Source organism: Chrysemys picta, chromosome 17 (assembly GCF_011386835.1).
Source record: "Chrysemys picta bellii isolate R12L10 chromosome 17, ASM1138683v2, whole genome shotgun sequence".
Taxonomy (NCBI): Eukaryota; Metazoa; Chordata; order Testudines; family Emydidae; genus Chrysemys; species Chrysemys picta.
Genome location: NC_088807.1, coordinates 3,669,706 through 3,696,088, shown reverse-complemented (window position 1 = coordinate 3,696,088; position 26,383 = coordinate 3,669,706). Strand labels below are relative to the sequence as shown.

Here is a 26,383-nt window from a genome sequence, read left to right as displayed (position 1 = left end):
CCTCGGGTGGGGGGGGTCGGCCACCATATTGGTAGCTGGGCGGAGTAGGGTGACCCCCCCCCTCCAGATGCGCATCCACACGGAACCCAGTCGTACCCCGGGGTGCCGGTGCCCAGCCGCAGGTTGTTGCTAGACTGGCCTGTTTCTGTCTCCTGCCCCCAAGGTTGCTGAATGATGCTTTTGGAGCTGGGGCTCAAGGGTGGATGGGAAGCCGGGGAGCACACGCAGTGTCGGCCGCCTTTCTGGTTTTTTAAAATTGTGGCTCGCTCTCGTCTGTTCACACACACACACACATACACTGACACACATTGGGATTCACACACAGTGACATGCACACTGGCACACATTCGCACACACACAGACACACATTGACATGGTCACACTGACACACTGACGTTCACACACACACACATGGACACACTTTGACATGCTCAGACTGACACACACATTCGCACACACACGGACACACATTGACATGCTCACACTGACACACTGACATTCACACACACACGGACACACGGTGACATGCTCACACTGACACACATTCACACACACACATGGACACACTTTGATATGCTCAGACTGACACACACATTCGCACACACATGGACACATGGTGACATGCTCAGACTGATACACACATTCGCACACACACGGACACATGTTGACATGCTCACGCTGACACACATTCACACACACACACACACTGACACACATTGACATGCTCAGACTGATACACACATTCGCACACACACGGACACACGTTGACATGCTCACGCTGACACACATTCACACACACACACTGACACACATTGACATGCTCACGCTGACACACATTCTCACACACACACACGGACACACATTGACATGCTCACGCTGACACACACACGGACACACGTTGACATGCTCACGCTGACACACACATTCACAGACACACGGACACATGATATGAAAACAATGATACACACTGACACACATGGACACACATTCACATTCACACCTAGACACATTCACACACCCTGACACACATTCACACACTGACACACACACACTGACACACATTCCTATATAGACTCGGGCTTGCACTGACACACACACACACTCCCACACATCCTGACTGGTGCACACACGTACATTGGCATGCCCAATCTCTCTCGCACAGACATTTCACTCCTCGGATGAGTGCCAGCCATGCATGTGAACCACCCAGGACAGCAGTCCTCGTGCAAGGAGTGTGTCAGGCAGGGAGGGGCGGAGCCACAGCTGGTGTAGATCAGCACAGTCCAGCAACTTCAGGGGAATGACATTGATTTACTCCAGTTGCTGATCAACTCCACACTGGAGCGGGCCCGAAAGTGGCTTTAAAGTAGCCAGGCCCCTTGGCTTGGCTAAATTTCCCCTCTGTTGCATGCGGTCTGCTGGGGAGTTTGGGAGGGGGGCATGCGGTGCCCCAAAGAGGTTACTCCTCCCCCTTCAAATATATACATGTATTTAATTCCTTGCCTTTCCTTCCACTGTCAGACACCTGAGACTTCCCGCGTGTGTGGATGTGGGAGTCTATGTGTGTCAGTGCGTGACTGTGTGTTTGTTAGTGTGTGACTGTGTGTGTATCAGTGTGTTTGGGTGTATATCAGTGTGCCAGTGTTAGTTTGTGTGTATCAATGTGTTTGTGTGTATACCAGTTTTAGTTTGTTAGTATGTGTGTTTCTGTGTTCGTGAGTGTGTAAACATGTGTAGCTGTGAGTTTGTGTCTGTTTGTTACCGTGTGCACATCAGTGTGGGTCAGTGTGTGTATTTGTGGGCCAGTGCGTATCTGTGTGTGTTTGTGTGTGTTGGTTTGTATGTATCAGTGTGTTCTCTGCTTCCACATGTGTATCAGTGTGTGTAGTTGTGTGTGTTTGTTAGTGCTTGTGTGTCAGTGTGTGTGCAGGTGTGTATCAGTGCCTGTGTATCTCTGGGGATGTGTCAGTGTGTATGTGTGTGTAGCTCTGTGTGTGCTGTGTCATTCCCAATGTGAGAGTGTGACGAGTGTGCGTTACCTGGGTAAAAAGCAGCAACCCTGCAGGCCTGGCTCCCAGCTGACGTGAGCTGGTAATGAAGGACGGGAGCTCCCAGCCACTGATCCCAGCGGAGGGTCTGGCCCAATGGGGACAGTCACGGAGGGCCTTGGGGAAAGCAAAGAGCCTCATGTCTCACCTCCTGGGGTCTGCCCCTGCCCAGCTCCCAGGGAATCCAGAGCCATGAGCAACCCCGTTTGTGAGAGCAACAGGGCTGCAGGGCTGAAGCATGTTCAGGACATGTGGCCTGGCCCCTTGCCTTGCTAGTCCTCCGGTCTGCTGCACCTCTCTGTTCCTTCCAGAGCCGTCTACTCCTCCCATCCCTTCCCCTTGCATCTAGCTATCTAGGTCTTCATGCATCCATCCATCCATCCATCTTCCTACACCCCATCCATCCATCCATCTGTCCATTCATCCTCCTCATCCATCCATCCATCCATCCATCCATCCATCCCTCCATCCATCTTCCTACACCCCATCCATCCATCCATCCATCCATCCATCCATCCATCCATCCATCCATCCATCCATCCATCTTCCTACACCCCATCCATCCATCCATCCATCCATCCATCCATCCATCCATCCATCCATCCCTCCATCCATCTTCCTACACCCCATCCATCCATCCATCCATCCATCCTCATCATCCATCCATCCATACATACATACATCCATCTTCCTACACCCCATGCATCTGTCCATCCATCCATCCTTGTACACCCCCATGCATCCCTACCCATGCACCCCATCTATCAATCCATACACCCCATATGCCATCCCTCCATCCATCCCCATACCCCCCTTTCTATCATACACCCCCTTGCTATCTACACACACACACATACACACACAGCATCTCTCTAGTCCCATATACACCCTCTGTTTCTATCCCCATACACTCCACCTTGCTCTTTCTACTCCCATACACCCCCTCTGTCCCCATACACCCCCATTGCCCCCAGACACCCCATCTCTGCCCCCAGACACCTCATCTCTGCCCCCAGACACCCCATCTCTATCTCTATCTCCATACCCACTCCCAATCCCTATACGCACCATCTCTCTCATATCTCTGCTGTCCCCATGCACACATCTCTGTCTATCCCCCCAGCCCCATACAGCTTTCTTTCTTTCTTTCTTTCTTTCTTTCTTTCTTTCTTTCTTTCTTTCTTTCCCTGCCACTTCATTCTGTTGTTGGGTGGCTGGCGGGGGAAGGAGCAGGGGGACGGTGCAGCGGTAGGCACAGAGGAGGGATGGAGTCCATGCTGCAGCCTCATGTCTATAACAAGATGTGCCCTGCAAATGCTCCTCTAGACATCATGTCTCTAAATGGGCAGCCGTGGCTGAGCTGGCGGATAAGTGGCGGGAGCAGCGGAGAGCCACGTCATGGGCACTGGCTGGACGCGTGCGGTGTCATTAGAGGTGCAGGTAATGCAAGGAATTAATCACAGGCAGGGCTGCTTCTCTAGCCGGGGTCACAGAGGGAGGTGCTGAGAGAAGCAGCATGTTGAAAGGTGCATTGGCAGTGTGACGGGATGCACTGGGGCAATGGCAGGGCTGCACTGGCAGTGTGATGGGGTGCACTGGGGCAGTGGAAGGGCTGTATTGACAGTGTGATGGGGTGCACTGGAGCAGTGGAAGGGCTGTATTGACAGTGTGATGGGGGTGCACTGGGGCAGTGTCAGGGCTGTACTGGCAGTGTGATGGGGTGCACTGGGGCAGTGGAAGGGCTGTACTGGCAGTGTGATGGGGTGCACTGGGGCAGTGGAAGGGCTGTATTGACAGTGTGATGGGGGTGCACTGGGGCAGTGTCAGGGCTGTACTGGCAGTGTGATGGGGATGCACTGGGGCAATGGCAGGGCTGCACTGGCAGTGTGATGGGGTGCACTGGGGCAGTGGAAGGGCTGTACTGGCAGTGTGATGGGGATGCACTGGGGCAATGGCAGGGCTGCACTGGCAGTGTGATGGGGTGCACTGGGGCAGTGGAAGGGCTGTACTGGCAGTGTGATGGGGATGCACTGGGGCAATGGCAGGGCTGCACTGGCAGTGTGATGGGGTGCACTGGGGCAATGGCAGGGCTGTACTGGCAGTGTGATGGGGGTGCACTGGGGCAGTGTCAGGGCTGTACTGGCAGTGTGATGGGGGTGCACTGGGGCAGTGGAAGGACTGTATTGGCAGTGTGACGGGATGCACTGGGGCAATAAAGAACTGTACTGGCAGTGTGATGGGGTGCATTGGGCAGTGGAAGGGCTGTACTGGCAGTGTGATGGGGTGCTCTGGGGCAGTGGCAGGGCTGTACTGGCTGTGAGATGGGGTGCTCTGGGGCAGTGGCAGGGCTGTATTGGCAGTGGCAGGGCTATACTGGCAGTGTGATGGGGTGCTCTGGGGCAATAAAGAACTGTACTGGCAGTGTGATGGGGTGCACTGGGGCAGTGGCAGGGCTGAACTGGCAGTGTGATGGAGATGCTCCAGCTTTGGCAGGGCTGCACTGGCCCAGTGGTAGAAGCTGATCCCAGTGAACGAGCCCCTCTGTGCACTCAGGAGGCGGCATTTGGAAATAGATTGGAGCAAACTTTGGGGAGTGAGCGTGTCCCCCCCCCATGACAGGCTGATGCCCTCCAGACCTGGGCAGTGTGGAGGCAAACTCAGCTGAAGGGGGGCACTGAATAGTCCTTGCCCCTGACAAGAGGCCGTGGGAATGACGCAGGGGCCTTGTGGCAAAGGCCGACATACCTGATCTCCCTACATAGTGTGGCATCAGTTTCACAAGCCAGGGTTCAGAGCCCCCCGCCCCCCAAAACCCCCATAGGCCCTGCAATACCCCGGCTTCCCTCATTCATCCCGGCCCAGCTCCTCTGCCTGCCACGTGGGTCATTGAAACAGTCCATCTTCTGCCCATGGGGGTTTATTGAATTGGATTGAACAGCACTCAGCCGCCACTCAGGGGTGTGTTGTTGGGGTTTTGTTGTTGTTGTCGTTTTTTGTCTTCTTTCGCAAGCGAGCGTGGGGGAAGGAGCTTGTCAGCGGGGTGGGGGGGAGCGGGAGGGCCTGCATTTGGAACATGGCTGCCCACAGCTCGACGGAGGGTTAAAAAGCTGTCAAAGCGCCCGGGGCAGCCCATTGTCGGTCCCGTCGCTGCTCCAACACAAAGGGCGTCAGGGACGCAAGGTCAAGGGCGCGGGACAGTTGGTCTCTTCCGCAGGTGTCCGGCAGAAAGGCTGGCGAAGCGGGCCAGGACTTTCCCCAAGCAGATGGCAGAGCCCTGGTGGGCCTGGCGAAGGGCCAGGGGTGGCTGGAAGGAGACGAAGTTCAGCTCTGGTGGGAGTCTTGGCCGTGATTTCCCTTGGAGAAGAGCACAGAGGTGGGGCTGGCTCGGGCGATGGTGCAGTGGGCTGGGTGCTAAGCTGGGATTTCGTTTTGCCAGTGACTCCCTGTGTGGCCTGGGGCACATCGCTTAACCTTCAGTCCTCCGGCTGTACGAGGCGGACGAGAGCCTCGCCCCGCCTCCCGCAGTGTGTGAGGGGTGATTGCGGGTGCTCAGATGTTAGGATAATAGGGGCTGTAGCAGTAGCAAGGGTAGAGTGCACCACCTGGCCCTGTTAGTAGGCGTAATATGGTAGCATAGTGGCGCCAGCTGAGATCAGGGCCCCGTCGCGCCGGGTGCTGCCCAGACCACAGCCAAGATCAGGGCCCCGTCACGCCGGGCGCTGCCCAGATCCTGACCAAGATCAGGGCCCCGTCGTGCCGGGCGCTGCCCAGACCCCAGCCGAGATCAGGGCCCCATCGCGCCGGGTGCTGCCCAGACACCAACCGAGATCAGGATCCCGTCGCGCCGGGTGCTGCCCAGACCACAGCCAAGATCAGGGCCCCATCGCGCCGGGCACTGCCCAGACCCCAGCCGAGATCAGGGCCCCGTCGCGCCGGGTGCTGCCCAGACACCAACCGAGATCAGGGCCCCGTCGTGCCGGGCGCTGCCCAGATTCAGCGTGAGAGACAGCCCCTGCTAGAAAGAGCTTCCAGTCTAAATAGACAAGATAGAATTATCCCTATCGATGGAGAAACCGAGGCACAGAGAGGGGAAGATGCTTGCCCACAGTCACCCAGGAGAGTCTGCTGCATGGAGAGGTGGCACATCTGCCAATGGATGGGCCTCTCCTGAACCAGGCTTGTTCTTGGCAGACACTGGGCCATCTGGTTGACTGGTGATTCCTTCTGGGTTGATGGCGGGTGGACTGCCGTGCATATTCCCCGTGCGTTACCCTAGCGGAGCTGGGACCCGATCCTGAAAACACTTACACACCTAAGTAGCTTTCCTCACCTGAGCCGCCCCATGGGGCTCAGTGGAACTCCTCGCCGGAGGAAAGTCACGTAAGCCATTGCAGGGCTACCGCCTGGGGTTGTTGCCCAGGGCAGGTTTGTAGCTGGCTTTGTGCTTCAGGCACTCACTTGGGACCCAGGAATCGTGGGTTCAGTTTCCGGCAGTGTTGGTGGGACCCCGTCTTGCTTTTTTTCCCCCAAAGTGCCCATCCTGATGCTTATGACCATGGTTTCCATAAAATAGAGCACCCAGAATGCCGAGAGCTTCTGAAAACCTGGCCACTGTCTTCGGTGCCGAAATAGGAGACAAGCTCTTTAGAAGGGCAGGCCCTTTAAAAAACAACAACAACCCTCTGTGCCTCAGTTTCCCCCTCCGTACTATGGGAAGAATGATCCTTTGTCTTTTTAGATTGTAAACTTTTCAGGGCAGGGACTTTCATTGTGGCTGTGCAGTGCCTGGTGAAAAGGGGGCCCTGATCTTGGTCGGGGTCTGGGCAGCGCCCGACGTGACGGGGCCCTGATCTCAGTTGGGGTCTGGGCAGCTCCGGGCATGACGGGGCCCTGATCTTAGTCGGGGTCTGGGCAGCGCCCAGCGTGACGGGGCCCTGATCTCAGTTGGGGTCTGGGCAGCACCCAGCGCGACGGGGCCCTGATCTCGGTCGGGGTCTGGGCAGCGCCCGGCGTGATGGGGGCCCTGATTTGGGTTGGGGGTCACTATATACTTCAATGATATTTATACAATCTGTTGTATAAATAATTCCTGGCAAGTGCCTCACTTGGCTATTTCATTTCGTTTTAAGAGGAATTGGGTTGGGTTCCTCTCTGTTTTATGCTGACATAACACAAATTGGCCACATCCCCAGAGAGTGTAAATCAACGTAATTCCATTAAATGGAGTGATGCCAGTTTAGACCAGCTGAGGACCTGGCCGACGGAGTCTTTAAAACCAGACATTGGGGGAGGGGAACGGGGCGGGGGGGGGGGAGGGAATAGAGCTGATTGGAAGAATGTCATCAGAATAATTTTCCAACGAAAAAAACGCCCTTTTCACAAAACCAACATTGTCCATGGGCAAAATCCAGTTTTGCCGAAGAAATTCGATTTGCCGGGGGGGGAATTGAGACTATGCTGTCCTGGCTGCCCCCCCCCCCCCCCCCCCCCGCCCAGGCTCTTGTCTATTTCACAGTCAGGGGAAAGTGCAATTGACAAAAGCTTGGGGCGGGGGGCTGCTGAGGGTCAGCACCCGGATTCTCGGCCTCACAAACCCTGCAGCTGGGGTGGGCAAAGTGGTCTGGTTCTGCTCCTGCCGTGGGAAGGTTCTTGTCAATTATCCCCCAGCCAAACAATTCCCCGTCAGTTCTCCCGGTTTTTCTTGACATTCCCTCCTGTGACAAAATTGGCCTTTTCCCGAGACTACGTGTTTGGCTCCACACCGTGCCGTTTTCCCCAGGGATTTTGGTTGTCCCATCAGCTCTAGCGGGGAACGTCACCCAGGCAAAAGAAATGAATCCGGCTCATAATCATAGCAGAAGAAACCCCCCCCCAAACATTTTGCGCACCAGCTGCTTCTCGCTCCCCCGCCATCTGATAAGGACCGCGCCTCGGAAGAGCCGGGCGTGTTTCAGGAGTGAAGCGTGGTTATCGGGGGAACAGAACCCAAGCAAACTGATCCGGCGCTATTCATATCAGCGAGCTGGCACTGTTCCTGTGCGGAGACCTTGCTCGAGACATCCCTGTTAACGCTAAAAAACCCAGGGAGATAGGATGAAAGCTTCTTGAGAGGCACATTTACCTTGCATGAGAGCTCTCCACTCTGCAATGATTATTTCCTGCTTAATGTTTCTTGTTTTAAGCGCGGCCTGATGTTGCTACATGTCTCTTGCTCCCCGGTTCGGCGCATGGGCTCTTAATTGAGTTAACCCACAGGCTGATGTGTGGCTGAAGGGCTCTGGGTGAAGTCTCTTTTGTAGTCAGGGCTTGGCAGGAAAGGTTGTCCGTCCCCCTAGCAGACACGGCTGATCGCTGGCGGGGAGGGAGGGGCGGGGGAATCGAAAACCAACAGATTGTGAAAGACCAGGGGCACCAGCAAACAGCTCGGTTCGGAGCTGGTGGAGTTGGCCTCACTGGTGCAAAACTGGTGCCGCCTCACTGGTTTGAGTGGAACAGGGGCCAGGTGCAAACCCAGAGCGTCCCCGTTGATGTCAAGGGCGTGTGTGTCGGCTTTGGCTCTCAGCGGCACACAGGGTGAGCCCCCCCCCCTTTAAAACCAAAGGTGTGTCTGTAATTCAGTTTAGCGATCCTCTCCCCATCTGCCAAGGTCGGGCAGGAAGGTCCCGGTTAAGTCTGCAGCAGGGAAGATTTAGGATGGATATTAGGAGAAACTTGCTAAATCTCAGGATAGTGGAGCCCTGCGACAGGTGACCACAGGCGGTTGTGAGATCCCCATCATTGGAGGTGTTTAAGAACAGGCTGACAACCCTTCTCTGGGGTAGTCTAGGGATACTTTATCCTGCCTCAGGGCAGGGCAGGACCCTGCAGGTCCCTTCCAGCCCGCCACTGCTATGATTCTGTTATTCCAACCTGGGTCAAAATAGCACCGGTCATGGCCAGAATCCCGGCTCCCCTATAAACGTCAACCAAAGTCTCTGAATCTTCACTACTATTTTAATCGGAGTTAAGGACCTGCCTTTTTTTGGCAGTGTAGACACACCCTTGAATGCGGTGTGAGAGACAGGGCCTGCCCCAAAGAGTCTAGATAGACAGTGGGGGGAAACTGAGGCACAGAGCAGGGCTGTGACTGGCCCAAGGTCACCCAGGATGTTCATGGCCGAGGTGAGGATAGAACCTGGGTCTCCAGACTCCCTTAGCTACTCGACCATGCTGAGAAGTTGGTCAACTGATAACATGGTGACTGGCTGGAGGGATCATGTGACTATAGATATGGGCCGTATACCAGTTTGACAAAGGGAAGGTATGACAGGTTCGGTCACAGAGACCCCCTTGGGACCGTCACCTGACGTGCTGACGTTACCTTTGAGCCTGTTTCCCCTGCCAGCTTGGGACTTCAGACACGCTAGCCTGCAGCAACACAGACCCAGGGTCTGACCCATGGCCCCAAAGCTGCAGGCTTTAACTGAAAACCACTCAGCAGGTTAGCTATCTCCAGCCCCCAGACACTCAGTTCCCAATGGTCTCCAAACCCCAAATAGATCCGTTTTACTCTGGATGAAGCTTATGCAGGGTAAACTCATAAATTGACCGCCCTCTATCACACTGATAGAGAGATATGCACATCTTGTGTGCTCCCCCAGGTATTAATCACTTACTCTGGGTTTATTAATAAACAAAAGTGATTTTATTAAGTATAAAAAGTAGGATTTAAGTGGTTTCAAGTAATAACAGACAGAACAAAGTAATTCACCAAGCAAAATACAGCAAAAACATGCAAGTCTAAGTTTAATCCATTAAGAAATCGATTACCGGTAATATCTCACCCTCAGACGTGATCCAATAAGCTTCTTTCACAGACTAGATTCTTTCCTAGTCTGGGCCCAATCCTTTCCCCTGGTACCGTCCTTGTTTAACCCAGCAGACATCTTAGGTGGTAAGCAGGGGTTTTCTCATGACTGGCAGCCCCCTTTGTCCTGCTCCACCCCCTTTTATAGCTTTGGCACAAGGCGGGAATCTTTTGTCTCTCTGTGTCCCCACCCCTCTCCTTCTAAATGGAAAAGTACCAGATTTAAGATGGATTCCAGTATCATGTGACATGATCACATGTCCTGTGAGACCCTAGCCTCCATTCTTCCAGGGCTGGCCCACACCTACCCAGGAAGGTTTGCAAGTAAACAGAGCCATTTACAGGTCATTAATTCTGGAGCACCCTTAATGGCTTCCACGTAATATGTTTACATCCATAATACAAGTTTAGATCTTATTCTCCTAACTCCAGACATAGAAATAATACATGCAAACAAATCGGATGATCACACTCAGTAGATTATAAGCTTTGTAATGATACCTTACAAGAGACCTTTTGCATAAAGCGTATTCCAGTTACATCATATTCACACTCATATGCATACTTCCATATAACATATGGAGTGCAACATCACAGAAGGTCAAAGGGATGACTTGATCCCGATCTATAGATGTCTGGATGGGGAACCGACAACTGATCATGGGTTCTCCAGTCTAGCAGGCAAAGGTCTAACAAGATCCACTGGCTGGAAGTTGAAGCAGGACAAATTCAGACTGGAAATAAGTTGCCAATTTTTAACAGTCAGGGGAAATTAACCATTGGGACAACTCACCGAGGGTCAGGGTGGTGGATTCTCCATCCCTGGCAGTTTTTATGTCAAGACGAGAAGATCTGCTCACTTCAAACGGGAAATAATTTGTGCACGTTCACTGGCCTGTTCTGTGCAGGACGTCCGACTAGTTGATCACAGTGGATCCTTCTGGCCTTGGAATCCATGAATCTATGAACACCCCCTATGATGGCAAAGTGGTTACAGGAGTGAGATTGTTGCCACTGGGGGCTGATCGCTATCCCCTCATTGTCCCCTGGTGCTCCCCGTCTGTCGGTCTGGATCCATCTGCTGGCCCTTGGCTCACCCATCGATTGTAAGATCCCTGGGGCATGCTCTGTGTTTGTACAGCTCCTAGCACCCGATCTGTGACCGGGGCTGCTAGGCGCTACGTGGGAACATTGGACTGGAAGAGACCTCCTGGGTCTTGGAGCCCAGTCCCTGCTATCCCAGCCAGCCCTATGAAATCATCCCATTCATAAATGGATCAAGGTTATAACAGGGTTCAAAAATAGAACTAGCTAAGTTCATGGAGGATAGGTCAATCAATGGCTATTAGCCAGGCTGGGCAGGGATGGTGTCCCTAGCCTCTGTTTGCCAGCAGATGGGAACTGGTGACAGGGGATGGATCACTTGATGATCACCTGTTCTGTTCATTCCCTCTGGGGCACCTGGCATTGGCCACTGTCAGAAGACAGGATACTGGGCTAGATGGACCTTTGGTCTGACCCACTATGGCCGTTCTTAAGCTTTGCGTTTCCCCCACTCCTCGCGGCAGGAACTTCCCTCCTCTGATAATTAGAAACTGTCTTCTCCAGCCTCCACTGAACCCTGGCTGGTTCATCCCCAGCTGGGCTTGTCCCAGCGTCATCCCTGAGCTCCGATAGCGCTTCCCCCTGCCTGGTGTCTCCCAGACTGTGTGTTAGGCAGGACAAGCCCAGATCCTTCAGTCTCCTTTCTAAGATCAGTTCTCCAATCCCTGGATCATCTGAGCAGCCTCGGGCTGCCCCTCCTCTGGTTGGAATTCATCTTCCTTGGGCACAGGTGCCCCGAACTGGGCACAGGATTCCACCGTGTGAACACTCAAATGCTCCTCTTGAGAGCGGGCCGGCGTTTCTCCAGGAGGCAAAATGTGGGTTGGTCGAAATCAAAGTCCCCGGTGGGAAAAGGTGGATTTTGATTAAGCTGCAGGTGGAGGTGAGGGGATAGATTTGGCCTTAACTTGCGCCGTGGAGGTTAAAAACGGGCTGTGTCGTATCTCCGGGAGGATTTGGCATTGGGGGAAGCTATCGTGAGTCTGCTGTTTAGATGCGCTTTTTGTTGGTAGGGGAGGCAAAGCCGAAATTTTTCTGCTTTTCCGTTGGGAAGCCAGACTGGAAGCCAGGAATCGACTCACTTCAAAATGCGCCTTCTGACAGGGGAAATCTGGGTTGGAAATGTTGTCACAAATTGGTGTCGCCATGTAAAATGTCATCCACAGCAGAGACCTATTATTATTATTAATCCTGTTTATCATGGTCGCACCTCGGAACCCCAGTCATGGACCAGCCCCCATCGTGTCAGGCGCTGTACATTTGTATTGCTATTAGGTGTATTACGGTAGCACCTCAGAGTCCCAGTCATGGACCAGCCCCCGTTGTGTCAGGCGCTGTACATTTTTATTGCTATTAGGTGTATTACAGTAGCCCCTAGGCACCCCCGACATGGCCAAGGCCTCCATCGTGCCAGGCGCTGTACGTTTTTATTGCTAATAGGTGTATTACGGTAGCACCTCAGCACCCCAGACATGGCCCAAGCCCCCATCATACCAGGTGCTGCACGTTTTTATTGTTATTAGGTGTATTATGGTAGAACCTCAGCATCCCAGTCATGGACCAGGCCTCCATCGTGCCAGGTGCTGTACATTTATATTGCCAATAGGTATATTACGGTAGCACCTCGGCATCCCAGACATGGACCAGGCCTCCATCGTGCCAGGTGCTGTACATTTATATTGCCAATAGGTATATTACGGTAGCACCTCGGCATCCCAGACATGGCCCAGGCCCCCATCGTGCCAGGTGCGGCACGTTTTCATTGCTATTAGGTTGCTTTGGGCTCACTGTTTCAAATGAAAAATGTCCAACGGTCGCCATCAAAACATCGGCTTTTTTTGTTCCCGAATAAACGTTTTTCAGGACTTTTCGTGCGGTGAAACTTTTTCAGTTTGTTTTGACTTTTCGGTCCCAATTCGGAAGGAAAACGACTGTCAGCACGTAGGCCGTTCCCAGAGGGTGGACATTTCATTTGCTGAGCATGTCATATGCCTGTCAGAATGATACACTCCTACGCAAACCCTACCAGTGACAACAGCCTGGCCAGGCAGACAAAAAGACAGAGAATCCTTCAGTTTCACCTATCGCTTTCCATCCATAGATCTCCAAGCGCTTTCCATCGAAGGCCAGTCTCATGATCTCCGCTTTCCAGAGGGGGAAACTGAGTCACAGAGAGAGGCAGCTTAGCGGCCGAGCCAGGAATAAAACACAGGTCTCTTGAGTCCTCTACTCTGTCCACTAGCTCATGCGACCTCTTTAAAGCTGCCCGCGTTCCAGCAAAGCTTTCTCTCTCCGCTGGCATCTGTCCAGATCCTGCTCGCATCGCAACCTCGGGAGATCTTTTATTCAGGGCAGTAAATAGCAGGCTTCCCGGGCAGCCACGCTAGCACAATGCAGCAGATTTGGTTTGCATTCGGTTGCATTTTTCCGGGGCCCGGGGAATCGTTCGTGGGCCAGGAATAACGTGAGATTCGTTCCCCTGGCTTTATTTCCAGCATCAGGGATCGGAAAGTGGTTCAGGAGGCTGGGGTGTGGCTCTGACCTGTAGCTGGCTTGCTGGGACATTAACCCCAAATACTACCTGTGAAAATCTCCAAGAGGGATGGGGCTTGTGTGTACGTGCTGGAAACCAGGACTCCTGGGTTCCATTCCCAGCTCAGGAAGGGGAATAGGGTCTAGGGGGTTAAGGCAGCAGCGCTGGGAATTAGGATTCCTGGGGTCTGTCCCCAGGTCTGCAAGGGAGTGGGGTCTAATGGTTAGAGCAGGAAATTGGCAGGGGGGAGTTAAGACTCCTGGGTTCTATGGAGAGTACTGGGAGAGAGTGGTGTCTAGTGGTTAGAGCAGAGGCTGTGGGCATCAGGACTCCTGGGTTCTTTTGCTAGCTGGGGGAGGTCAACGGGGTCTAGTGATTAGCGCAGGAAACTGGAGAAGCAGGACTCCTGGTTCTATTGAGAGTACTGGGAGAGAGCAGGGTCTAGTGACTAGAGCATAGGGTGACCAGATGTCCCAATTTTATAAGGACAGTCCCAATTTTGGGGTCTTTTTCTTATATAGGCTCCTATTACCCCCCACCCCCATCCCGATGTTTTACACTTGCTGTCTGGTCACCCTACTAGAGCAGGGGCCGGGGGAGTCAGGACTCCTGGGTCCTATCCCCAGCTCTGCCTTTGTATGACCGTGTGCAAGTCCCTTGCCCGCTCTGTGACTCAGTTTCCCCATCTCTGCAATGGGGTTAAGGCTGTTCCACTGCCCCTCAGAGGCGTTTTGGAGCCCGGGTGGGATATCTGCTGCAGGGGGCGAGGCAGGGGGGTGAGGCCAATGCCTGTTTGTTAACCCTTTCCCAAGGGGAAGTGCCGCTGGCCGGTGCTCCCAACGCTCCACCCAACCGCGGCAGGTTCCCGGGTTCCACAAGCATCCAGTGGAAAGGAAAATCTGGACTGGGAAGCGCGTCAAGGGGGATTTATGAATGATGATGATTATGCGTATCCAGTCAGGGAGCAGAAATGAGACCAGGTGGCTTGAGTGACCAATCACTGCCTCAGCTCTCAGTTCCACTAGTGTATCTCCATTGCCACCTGATCCACGCCAGGGTGAGAGGGGAATCAGCCCCGTTGACTCCACTGGAGCGACGGCCCATTCACACCCGCTGGGGATCTGGCCCCATTGACTCCAGTGGAGTGACACTGATTTATACCAGCTGCGGATCTGGCCCTAGATTGCAACAAAGCTACAGCTGAGATACATGGCGGGGGGTTGGGGGCGCTAGCCTCAGAGTCACATTCATTCCTCCTCCTTCACCCCTAAAGCCCTGTGCCCCCCACTCGCTGGCTGCGGCCGCTTGGGTATTCTGGCCACCTCCGTCCCCTGGCGTCCATTAGCGACGTCCTGAGCTGCAGCCAACACCAACACGGGATCAACAGGGGCTTGAAACAGAAACGGGAGCCAAGCCGGGGCCGGGGACCCGTAAATCACCCTGCAGAAACCAGCTCCTTCTTCAGCCCGGCCTTTGCTTCCATCCTCCCAGCACCGCTGAGCGCGGTGGTGGCGCCAGCTCCACCTCGCCCGGGAGACGTCTTCCTCCCAGGGCTACCAGCAGCAGCACCAGAACCGACCCGCCTCCCTTCCCCAAGCTTCGAGCTCACCCGAGCAGAACCGGTCGGGAATTTTCCGATGCATCGACTGCCATCGAAAATCCTGATGTGTCTAAGTGGCAAGTGTCTGCAAAAGGGGGTTGGACTGGAGGGCTGTCCCGACTCCGTGGGGAGGCGAAGGGTTGAGATCTTGGAGACGCTGCCGCGGGACGTTTGGGGAATGAAAAATGCCGGCTCGAAAGGACGTTTTGGTTCCCATCGGAAGCAATTCAGGCTGGAAACCAAGAGGACAAGAAGGGACGAGGTCCAAAGCCAAAGAAAACGTTTTGAAACAAGGCGATCCAACGGGAACCGAAGCGTGGAGGGGTTTTTGTTTGGTTTTTTCGATTTGTGAAAATTTTGGCGTTTTTGACGCTTCGTCCTGGTTGGGAGGGTCCAAATTTTCGAGCTCTCAAAAACATTCACAAGATGGAAAAATCAGGACCCCCGCCCTCAATTCTCTAACTCCTGATCCACCCCCAAAGGGAGAAGCAGAGAAGACCCACAGCACAGTGTGCCCCAGACATACCCTCAGTCCATCCTTGATGGGCCCTGGGGGGCAGAGAATAGCCACAGCGCAGGGTGCCCTGGCCACGCCCCCGATCCCCCCAGGCTGGGGGCAGGGCCCTTGTGCCAGGGTTGGGGAGCCTGCACGGGGTGGTGGATCTCAGGGGTCCATTCCCATCCCGAAAGCGTTACTCAGAGCCCAGCCCAGGGCGGGAGCAACGGAGGAGATGGAGCAGCAGGGGAAGCGCTGGCTTTGGTGCCGGTATTGTGGCAGAGATTTGGGGGTGAAATGGGGGACGGGGGACGCCCAGGCTGCAGGGTTACCTGGCCGTTCGGTCCTGCTGCGAGCTGGAGAGATCGGGGTGCGAGCCGCCCTCCCCACCAAGGAGGGAGCTGGTGGCTGGGGGAATGGGATCAAGCGAGGTGGATTCAGTCCCTCGCCCGCCCCGTGCCCAGAGCTCGGGGGAGGCACAGTGGGGTCAGCCAGAGTGCCCCCACCCACAGCTGGCTGCCTCTCAAACAAAGGGGATTTTCTGCTCCATTTCCTGGCTGACAGACGGATGTTGGTGCTCGTCCGCTGGCTCTGTGCCCGCCTGCTCCCCTCCCCAGCATTGCCGGAGCGCCCAGAGGCCGTCCTCTGCAGCCCACCACTGGGCCAGGGGGCTGGGCACCGAGCAAGGCTGCCTTGCATGGGGCAGCCCTTCTCTATGCAAAACTCCTGGGGTTGGTTGGATCCTGGGTTAGGCTGGGCTGTGCCCGCTGGGCATTGGGCACCGGATCTGTGGGGAGGGAGACGGCAGGGCGCTTCCAGGAATGACAACCGGCCGGGGGGAATCTACTCGCCATGTGGCCTGAGATCTCACCCTGGCGGCCTGCGGTTGTTCCTCACCCTTTTGCAGCACGTGCTAGGCCAAGATCGTCTCCTTGAAGTGAATCTCTTCCAGCGCCGGCCCATGCCGGTTTCACACTTCATGAATCCACCCACCCTGACTGTGTCCTCCACCTGCTGTCCGGGTGACCCATGCATCATGCGGGAATCTTTTATAACGCCATCCCCATGCTCCCACTAGCAGCATGGCACTCATGGGCACTGGCTCCCTGGACTTTCCACTCGGGACTAGGGCCTTTCTCGGCTGCCCACTTCTCCCCTGGCCCCCTCTGGCAGCGGGCTCTGCTGGGCAGGATGGCAGAGTCAGGACTCCTGGATTCTAGCCCCAGCTCAGGGGTGGGGGCAGTGGGGTCTAGTGGTTAGAACTGGGTGGGCTGGCAGTCAGGCCTCCTGGGTTTTATCCCCAGCTTGGGCAGGGGAGTGGGGTCTAGTGGTGGAGCCAGGACTCCTGGGTTCTATTCCCAGTACTGGGAGAGGAGTGGGGTCCAGTGGTTTGAGCAGGGGTGATTCAGAGCCGGGCCTTCTGGTTGTCTTTCCTAGCTCTGCGTGACCTTGGGCAAGTCTCTCTACCCCCACCCACTCCATGCCTCAGTTTCCCCATCTGAAAAGTAGGGCTAATAACCTTGCTCTGTCTTTGTACAGAGCTTTGGCGGCTAGCCAGGCACGGTCCCCACGAGCACTCGTGCTGCCCAGAGAACAGGCTTTCAGGCATCTGTCTGTCGAGCAGGGCCTGGGAGTCAGGACTCCTGGGTTCAGTTCCGACTTCTGCCACTGACCCACTGGGTGACCGTGGTTATGCCATTTTCCCCTTGGAGGTAAGAAAGTGGCTTTCTCCTTCAAGGCATTGCAAGTGGCCTCATTGACTGGGGACTTGGCTCTTAATTCTTTGAGAGCCTCGGCTTCGAGGTGCAGGATGGCCCGTACCACGCGACGGTCTGTTTGAAGACAAATATTAGGGCGTTATTTGTATTCACTTAAAGAGACAGGGCCCTCCAGAGCCTGGGCTGCATCCCCAGCTGTGTAATCGGGAGTCAGTGAGGCCAGATCTCCAGCTGGTGTGAATCAGATGATGCCGCTTGCCCTCAGTGGAGGGTTTGGGCCTGAGTTTCTGGCTTCCAAGGGCTGGCTCCTTGCACACCTGGGAAGAGCCAGTGACGTGAACGGGCAGCTCCCCCTGCACTCCGCAGAGCAGGCCGGTTGTTTTGGAATCTGCTTTCTCCAGGCTCCTTGGAGACCTTCCCTGGCAGCAACAGGACCCGAAGGGAGCGTGAAAGGTGAAATTCCCCCCCCCGGAGCCCAGTCAAACAGCAGGTTAGTTTCAAAGCCGGGGCTAGAGCCCAGCTGGCCTGATTTATTGCACCTCGCTCCAACCACTAGACCCCGCTCCCTTCCCAGAGCTGGGACTAGATCCTGGGAGCCCTGCCCACCTGCTCTAACCAGTAGATATCACTCCTCTCCCAGAGCTCGGAATAGAACCTGCCTCCCGGCCCCTGCTCTAACCACCAGGCCCCACTTCCTGCCCAGATCTGGGGAGCGAACCCAGGATTCCTGGTCCCCAGGCTGCCCTGCTCTAACCACTAGACCCCGCTCCTCTTCCAGAGCCGGGAATGGAACCCAGGAGTCCTGACTCCCAATCCCTTACCCATTACTAGACACTGGGTCCTTCCAGCGCTGGTATAGAACCCAGGTGTCCTGAGCCCTAATTCTTTGCTCAGACCACTAGACAAATGCTTTTTCCCAGAGCCAGGAATAGAACCCAGGAGTCCTGATTCCACGCCCCTCCCCCTGGCTCGACCCACACTTATTTGCTGAATGCTAATATTTAATTACAGACAAAGGCTTTGGAAGTGGGGTACAGTATGCGATGGGGGGGGTGAAGGCAGTGAGGTCAGATGGTGCTGTTTTAGCCTCCCCTCCCCCCATCATCCCCGTCCCTCCCATTTCTCTGCTTGTTTTGGTATTTCTGTTTGTCAAACCTTGTTTATATTAAAACATCAGCTCATTAAAATTCCCTTTTCCTGCTCGGTGAGTTTTTTTATTATTTATTTTTAATTGGATTCCTGCCTCATGCTGCCCTTTAAAAAAATTGTGTTTATACAAAGACGCAAAGTGAGTCGAGTTTGTTTTCCAGAGGTTTAACCTTTGTCCAATTATTATTTATTATGAATCATTATTTATTATGACGACGTCATCATTAATACCATTTGGGTAGATTTTCATTTTCGTGAGTATTTTCCTGGCTTGTTGGGTCACTTGGTTTTGGGTTGAGTTTCTTTGAGTTCCTGAAAGAAATAGATAAATCGATAGATGGATGGATAGAGGTATGTGAATGGAGATAGGTAGATGGGTGTGTATGGGGATGGACAGATGGCTTGAGGTGTGTATGGGGAGGGATGGATGGAGGGCTGTGTATGTGGAGGGATGGAGGGGTATATATGGGGAGGGAGGGAGGGATGGAGGGGTGCATATGGGGAGGGATGGGTGGATGGATAGAGGGGTCTGTGAGGGGATGGACAGATGGATAGAGCTGCGTGTGAGGCTGGATGGGTGGATGGAGGGGTGTGTATGTAGATGAAGGGGTGTGTATGGGGATGGATGGATAGAGGGGTGTGTATGGGGATGGATGGATGGATAGAGGGGTGTTTGAGGATCAACAGATGGATAGAGGGGTGTGTATGGGGATGGATGGATGGAGGGATGGATAGAGGTGTGGGGGGATGGATGGAGGGGTGTGTGTGGGGATGGATGGATGGAGGGACGGCTAGAGGTGTAGGGATGGAGGGGGCGGTGTGGGGATGGAGGGATGGATAGAGGTGTGGGGGGGGGGAGGGATGGAGGGGTGTGGGGGGGATGGAGGGATGGATAGAGGTGGGGGGGGGATGGATGGAGGGGTGAGTGTGGGGATGGATGGATGGATAGAGGGGTGTGTATGGGGATGGATAGAGAAATGTGTATGGGGATAAGATAGATGGGCGTGCATGGGGATGGATGGATGGATAGAGGGGTGTGTGAGGATGGATGGGTGGATGGATGGAGGGGTGTGTATAGGGATGGATGGGTGGATGGATAGAGGAATGTGTATGGGGATAAGATAGATAGATGGGAGTGCGTGGAGATGGATGGATAGAAGGGTGTGTATGGGGATGGATGGGTGGATAGAGGGGTGTGTGAGGATTGATGGATGGATAGAGGAGTGTGTGTGGGGATGGATGGATAGAGGGGTGTGTGTGAGGATGGATGGATAGATGGATAGAGGGGTGTGTGTGGGGATGGATAGAGGAATGTGTATGGGGATAAGATAGATAGATGGACTTGCATGGGGATGGATGGATGGATAGAGGGGTGTGTATGGGGATGGATGGATGGCTAGATGGATAGAGGGGTGTGTGTGGGGGTGGATAGAGGAATGTGTATGGGGATAAGATAGATAGATGGACTTGCATGGGGATGGATGGATGGATGGATTGAGGGGTGTGTGTGAGGATGGATGGATGGATGGATGGATGGATGGAGGGGTGTGTATGGGAATGGATGGGTGGATGGATAGAGGGATGTGTGTGAGGATGGATAGAGGAATGGGGATAAGATGTATAGATGGTTATGCGTGGGGATGGATGGATGGATAGAGGGGTGCGTGTGAGGATGGATGGATGGATAGAGGGGTGTGTGTAGGGATGGATAGAGGAATGGGGATAAGATGGATAGATGGGTGTGCGTGGGGATGGATGGATGGATAGAGGGGTGTGTGAGGATGGATGGGTGGATGGATGGAGGGGTGTGTATAGGGATGGATGGGTGGATGGATAGAGAAATGTGTATGGGGATAAGATAGATGGGTGTGCATGGGGATGGATGGATGGATGGATAGAGGGGTGCGTGTGAGGATGGATGGATGGATAGAGGGGTGTGTGTAGGGATGGATAGAGGAATGGGGATAAGATGGATAGATGGGTGTGCGTGGGGATGGATGGATGGATGGATAGTGGGGTGCATGTGAGGATGGATGGATGGATAGAGGGGTGTGTGTAGGGATGGATAGAGGAATGGGGATAAGATGGATAGATGGGTGTGCATGGGGATGGATGGACGGATAGAGGGGTGCGTGTGAGGATGGATGGATGGATGGATAGAGGGGTGTGTGTAGGGATGGATAGAGGAATGGGGATAAGATAGATAGATGGGTGTGCGTGGGGATGGATGGACGGATAGAGGGGTGCGTGTGAGGATGGATGGATGGATAGAGGGGTGTGTGTAGGGATGGATAGAGGAATGGGGATAAGATGGATAGATGGGTGTGCGTGGGGATGGATGGACGGATAGAGGGGTGCGTGTGAGGATGGATGGATGGATAGAGGGGTGTGTGTAGGGATGGATAGAGGAATGGGGATAAGATGGATAGATGGGTGTGCGTGGGGATGGATGGACGGATAGAGGGGTGCGTGTGAGGATGGATGGATGGATAGAGGGATGTGTGTAGGGATGGATAGAGGAATGGGGATAAGATGGATAGATGGGTGTGCGTGGGGATGGATGGATGGATAGAGGGGTGCGTGTGAGGATGGATGGATGGATAGAGGGATGTGTGTAGGGATGGATAGAGGAATGGGGATAAGATGGATAGATGGGTGTGCGTGGGGATGGATGGATGGATGGATGGATGGATGGATGGATGGATGGATGGATAGAGGGGTGTGTGTAGGGATGGATAGAGGAATGGGGATAAGATGGATAGATGGGTGTGCATGGGGATGGATGGACGGATAGATGGGTGCGTGTGAGGATGGATGGATGGATGGATGGATGGATGGATGGATAGAGGGGTGCGTGTGAGGATGGATGGATGGATAGATGGGTGTGCGTGGGGATGGATGGACGGATAGAGGGGTGCGTGTGAGGATGGATGGATGGATGGATAGAGGGGTGTGTGTAGGGATGGATAGAGGAATGGGGATAAGATAGGTAGATGGGTGTGCGGTGGGATGGATGGATAATTTTAAGACATCTCCTATTCACGGCGACATAAGGTCACTGCTTGGATAGTCTTTGCCTGGTTTCCAGATGCAGGATGTCATGAAAGGCTCTTACCGTGAGTGTGTGGGTCCGGCCTTCAGCTGGTGTAGATCAGCAATGCCTTCCATGGGAGCCGCCCCCGTTTTCACCAGCTGGGGCTCGGGTCCCAGTGCCTTTCGGCAGTTGAGGGCTGAGTAAGGGGTGTGCTCCCAGGAGAAGAGGAAGAGAGACGGGGGGATTCTGAGGGGTGGTTTCACTGTTTCTCTGCTGGTGTAGATCAGGAGTCGCTCCACTGCCGACATATCGGTGCAAATCTAGTGTGACTGAGCTGCGAATGAAGACCCCCGGCATGTGCATCGCATGGGGGCCCCGTGCGCTCACGTACACCAGCCCAGCGTGGGTGTGACGTGCTCCCATTCGGATCCAGTCGTGTCACACGCCCAGTTTGCGCTGGTGTGCAGGACGGCACGCGGTGCTCACCAATCAGCGTGGCTAACCAGTCCGCCCACGGGCGAATCAGCGCTCACTAATCAGCCCCCACCAATGTGTCCACTCAGCCACGGCCTCGGGGCATCTCCAGAGAGCCATGAGCGAGGGACAGTTTAACGCAAGTCTTCGCATTCTTGCTCCCACCCTGGGAGAGCTGGCGGGGGGAGGCGGCGTGGCCTCGTGGGCTAGGACTTTTAGTCTCAGCTCTGCCTGCTGGGTGACCTTGGACCAGTCACCTCTCTCGGTGCCTCAGTTTCCCCATCTGTCAAATAGGGATAATGCTCCTGACCCCCCCAGCTCTCCTTCCCCCACCCACCCACCCACTCCTTTCCATTCTGAGTGTGGCCAAGAGATCAAAGCAGTGACCAGTTAAACAAGGACAGGGGCAGGGGCCAGGATGTTCTGAGACTAGTGTGGTGAATGGGTGAATCCCTTAAAATGGGTGTGTTGGGCCTATTGCATGGGACCATACTGAGTGGTTCCTGCTCCTTTTGGTGGATTATTATTATTAGCTAGCAGCACTTAGAGGGCCCTGCCTGGCTCAGGGAGTGGCCCCCCGACAGGCCGGATGCAGCACAGGCCCTGGGCCAGAGAGCTCACAGTCTACGGAGACAGGGGACAGGAGGAGAAACCGAGGCACAGAGCAGGGCAATGATTTGCCCCAAGTCACCCGGCAGCGCCAGGACTGGAACCCAGGCATCCTGAAGCCCAGCCCTCTGGGTCACCCCATGTGCGCAGGACTCCGCTCTGCTCCCGCCTGCCCTCTGTGCCGGCCGAGCCGTCCCCCCGCCTTGCGAGTCGAGCGGCCCTGGAAGCGATTGGAGGTGTGCGGAGAGCGCCCGCCTATGATGCCAGCCCTGTGAGTCGCTCCGGCCTGGGGCTCACCTGGGCGGAGAGAGGGGAGCCGAGGCTGCACGCTTGGGAGAAGCGAGGGCCGTTCTCTGCAGCCAGACCTGGGATGTCCTGATCGGTCCGGAGCCAGAAGGAGCTGGGGGAAGGACGGCCTAGTGGTGAGGGCGCCAGTTGGGCACCTCGGGTTTGAATCCCTGCTCTGTTGCCCTCCCTGTCAGGATCCCGGGTGAAGGCAGGCAGGACTAGTGGCAGGAGCTTGGGGATCCGGGAACCGACGCTGGGGGTGTGATACCAGGTACCAGGTCAGTGTTGGGGGGGGCCCGGGAGTCAATTGGGAATCAGGTTCCTAGTCAGAGCTGACGTCAATGCCGGGAGCTCAGAAGCAGGGTGATCACAGCAGCTAGCTGAAGACTCCCCCCATTGCTACCTGAACGCTTCCTGGTAGGCCCCTTATATAGGATCCAGGAGCCGATCGTGGATTGCCAATACAAGTGTCCGTCAGATCACTCGAGGCAGAACTTCCTGTGGTGTGCCGCCTCTGAGGAGGGCGGGGAGCAGGGTGGGGTTGGCTGTCCTGCGTTCGAGTCCCACCAATCCTTACACTTCGACCAGGATCCCTCAAAAGAGAGCTGGGCCTCTCCTCCCCATGGGACTGATTCCTTTGAAATACCTTTGAGGAGCCGGGCCTCTGAAATGGGGATTATTGCCTGAATTGGGCCCCTGCCTGACCTCCCAGGGGGTGTTCTGGGGATAAATACTTTAAAAGCTTGTGAGGCACTTAGATATTACAGTAGTAGACTCAGAAAAACCTAAGGTGGGTAGGTAGCTCCGAGAACAGCCACGTAGGTTGACATACTAGGGAGGGAAGAGCTGTGTGTGTCTAGTGTGGTGTATCGAGGACTGTGTTGGAATTGCAAGCTGTCATTACAGGAGTGAAGGGGTTTTCCGGATCCTGCTGGCAAGCTAGAGGGCTTTGTAGGGAAGTGTGTGATCAGATTCAATCTGCCGTGAGCCACCTACAGCAAGGTGGAGTGAATTACGCCCCTCTGCCTTAGTGAGCAGCCTGCTTTGTCTCGCTCTGTTTTGGGGTTCTTGCCTGTTAAGGGTCTGGATTGTGAGAAATAAAGTCGTGTTAAGTTGCAACCTTCCCACAAAAGTGTTGTGTGTTTTTATCTAACTTCTCTGGGTATCTGCTGGGAACACAACACCTAGCTTCCAGGATTGCTAAGAGGGGCTGTGACTCCACCCACAGGGTTCTCTGCTTAAACAGGGCCGGGCACAACCACAAGGGGAGTTGTCAGTCCAGCCTTCCACAGGGTGGTACTTAAAATCATAGGACTGGAAGGGACCTTGAGAGGTATCTAGTCCAGTCCCCTGCACTCCTGGCAGGACTAAGTGTTACCACGACCAGCCCTGACAGGTGTTTATCTAACCTGCTCTTAAAAATCTCCAACAATGGAGATTCCACAACGTCCTTAGGCAACTTATTCCAGTCCTTAACCACCCTGACAGTTAGGAAGTTTTTCCTAATGTCCAACCTAAACCTCCCTTGCTGCAGTTTAAGCCCATTGCTTCTTGTCCCATCCTCAGAGGTTAAGGAGAACAATTTTTCTCCCTCCTCCTTGTAACAACCTTTTACGTAGTTGAAAACTGTTATCACGTCCCCTCTCAGTCTTCTCTTCTCCAGATTAAACAAACCCAATTTTTTTACTTTCCCCCATAGCTCATGTTTTCTAGACCGTTAATCATTTTTCTTGTTCTTCTCTGGACTTTCTCCAATTTGTCCACATCCTCCCTGAAATGCAGCGCCCAGAACTGGACACAATCCTCCAGCTGAGGCCTAATCAGTGCGGAGTAGAGCGGAAGAATGACCTCTCGTGTCTTGCTCACAATACTCCTGCTAATACAGCCCAGAATGATATTCGCTTTTTTTGCAACAGTGTCACCCTGTTGATGCATATTTAGCTTATGGTCCACTACGACTGCTGGCATTAGGGTGGCCAGATGCACAGTTTTCAACCGGAAAGTCCGGTCATAAAGGGGACCTGATTGTGTCCGGTCAGATCTACTGACTGGACACCCAAAGTCCAGTTACTGTCAGCGGGGGAGGCACCAGGTCATCACCTGCGCTAGCCCCTACTCAGCTGTGGCCGCCTCCTACCTTCATTAGGCAGCTCCCAGCCCCAGCTCCACAAGCAAGTCCCTCGTGACTGAAGGGCGGCGGGATGGGAGGGAAAAAGCAACTAGTGAGGGGGGGCGTAAGGAGCGGATGGCTGGGGACTCAGGGGAAGAGGTGGGGCCTTGGGGGGAAGGGGAGGTTCCGGCACTCATGCTGGAGTGTCTGTTTTTTAAATATTACCAAATTGGCCACCCTATCCGGCATCGATGCGCCAGGTGGCATGTGGCAGAGCGCGGGCGTCCGGACAACCAGAGAGCTCCAGGGGGCTCCGCCGCGTTGGCATTTGGCCCGGCGGTTGCACCAAGGACCGGGCCACGTGGTGGCAGGCCTGCCCGGGTAACGGGAATATAAACCCATCCCGAAAGAAATGGCACGGGTCTTCGCCCTTCCTCCCCGGCTGCCCGCACCGGCTCCAGAAGCCAGCCAACGTCTCGCTGCCTCCGCTAACCTAATTGGAAGCAGCCTGAGGTGGATGACATATGGGTTAATTAAGCCGTGCCCGAAAGGAACTGTTGAAATGGGGAAGATAATTCACTAGGACTGCGTGCGTCCGCGTCACCCCCACGGGCACGCCCCTTGACTCCCCGGGCAGGGAGGTGGCTGGATGCGACAGGGGAAGGAAAGGAGGCTGGATGGCTTGAACTTGGGCCCCCTTGCAGCTGTTGTGTTTCAGGGGCTGGCCCTCCAGGGCGCTGGTTTGAATCCAGGCTGGCCTGCTGGGTTTGTTAGGGGTGAAAAGTTGATGTTCTGTGCTCATTTCACAGCAGGGCTGCTCCCTGCGTGGCAAAAAGCGTCGGATGGGGCCAGATCCTCACCAGCGTAAACTGGCATCACTCTACTGACATCCAGGCAGGTTTACACCAGCCTCTACACCCTTTGCAACCCCGGTCAAGAGGGAGGAGATCAGATCAAGCGCTGAGAAAAGGGGCAAATGCCACGCAGTGGTATAATTATCTTTAATACGAAAATAGCCGGCCTCAGACGCTAATATCAGTTCTTAGACAATCGCGGTTCAGGTCAGCCCTGTGGTTCCTTCATGATCTCAGTGGAAGGGCATCAGGCAGACAGCGTTTCCAGGCGCATCATTATATGATTCAGAGGAATGAATAAATAATTACAGACACACGCAAAAAAGCCCCTGTGGTTAAAAGAACGTTATGTTGGTTGCAAAGTTGAGGCCTGGGAGAAAGATGGGAAATGCTAACTCTGTGATTGCTTGTGCAGTTCTGTTCCCGACCAGCAATGAGGCAGGGCCCGGAGAAAACCAAAGGTGAGATTCCCATGTGCACGCACTGGCATTGCAAACGCTGGACCTTGCACACTAAATAC

General features: G+C 54.6%; 1 protein-coding gene across 5 annotated transcripts in view; it reads left to right on the top strand.

The window, feature by feature from the left end:
- The window catches only part of LOC101943385 (leucine-rich repeat and fibronectin type III domain-containing protein 1), a 51,195-nt gene that overhangs the window by 1,596 nt on the left and 23,216 nt on the right, over positions 1-26,383 (top strand). Inside the window, exon 1 of one of the 5 annotated variants that reach the window (XM_065570871.1) lies at positions 16,540-17,798. The exons of 3 other annotated variants lie outside the window; for them this stretch is intronic. The gene's annotated coding sequence lies outside the window, so the exon portion shown is untranslated. Of the gene's footprint in view, positions 1-16,539; positions 17,836-26,383 lie in introns of those variants that run through there. One more of the 5 variants, XM_065570870.1, reaches the window with a different exon arrangement.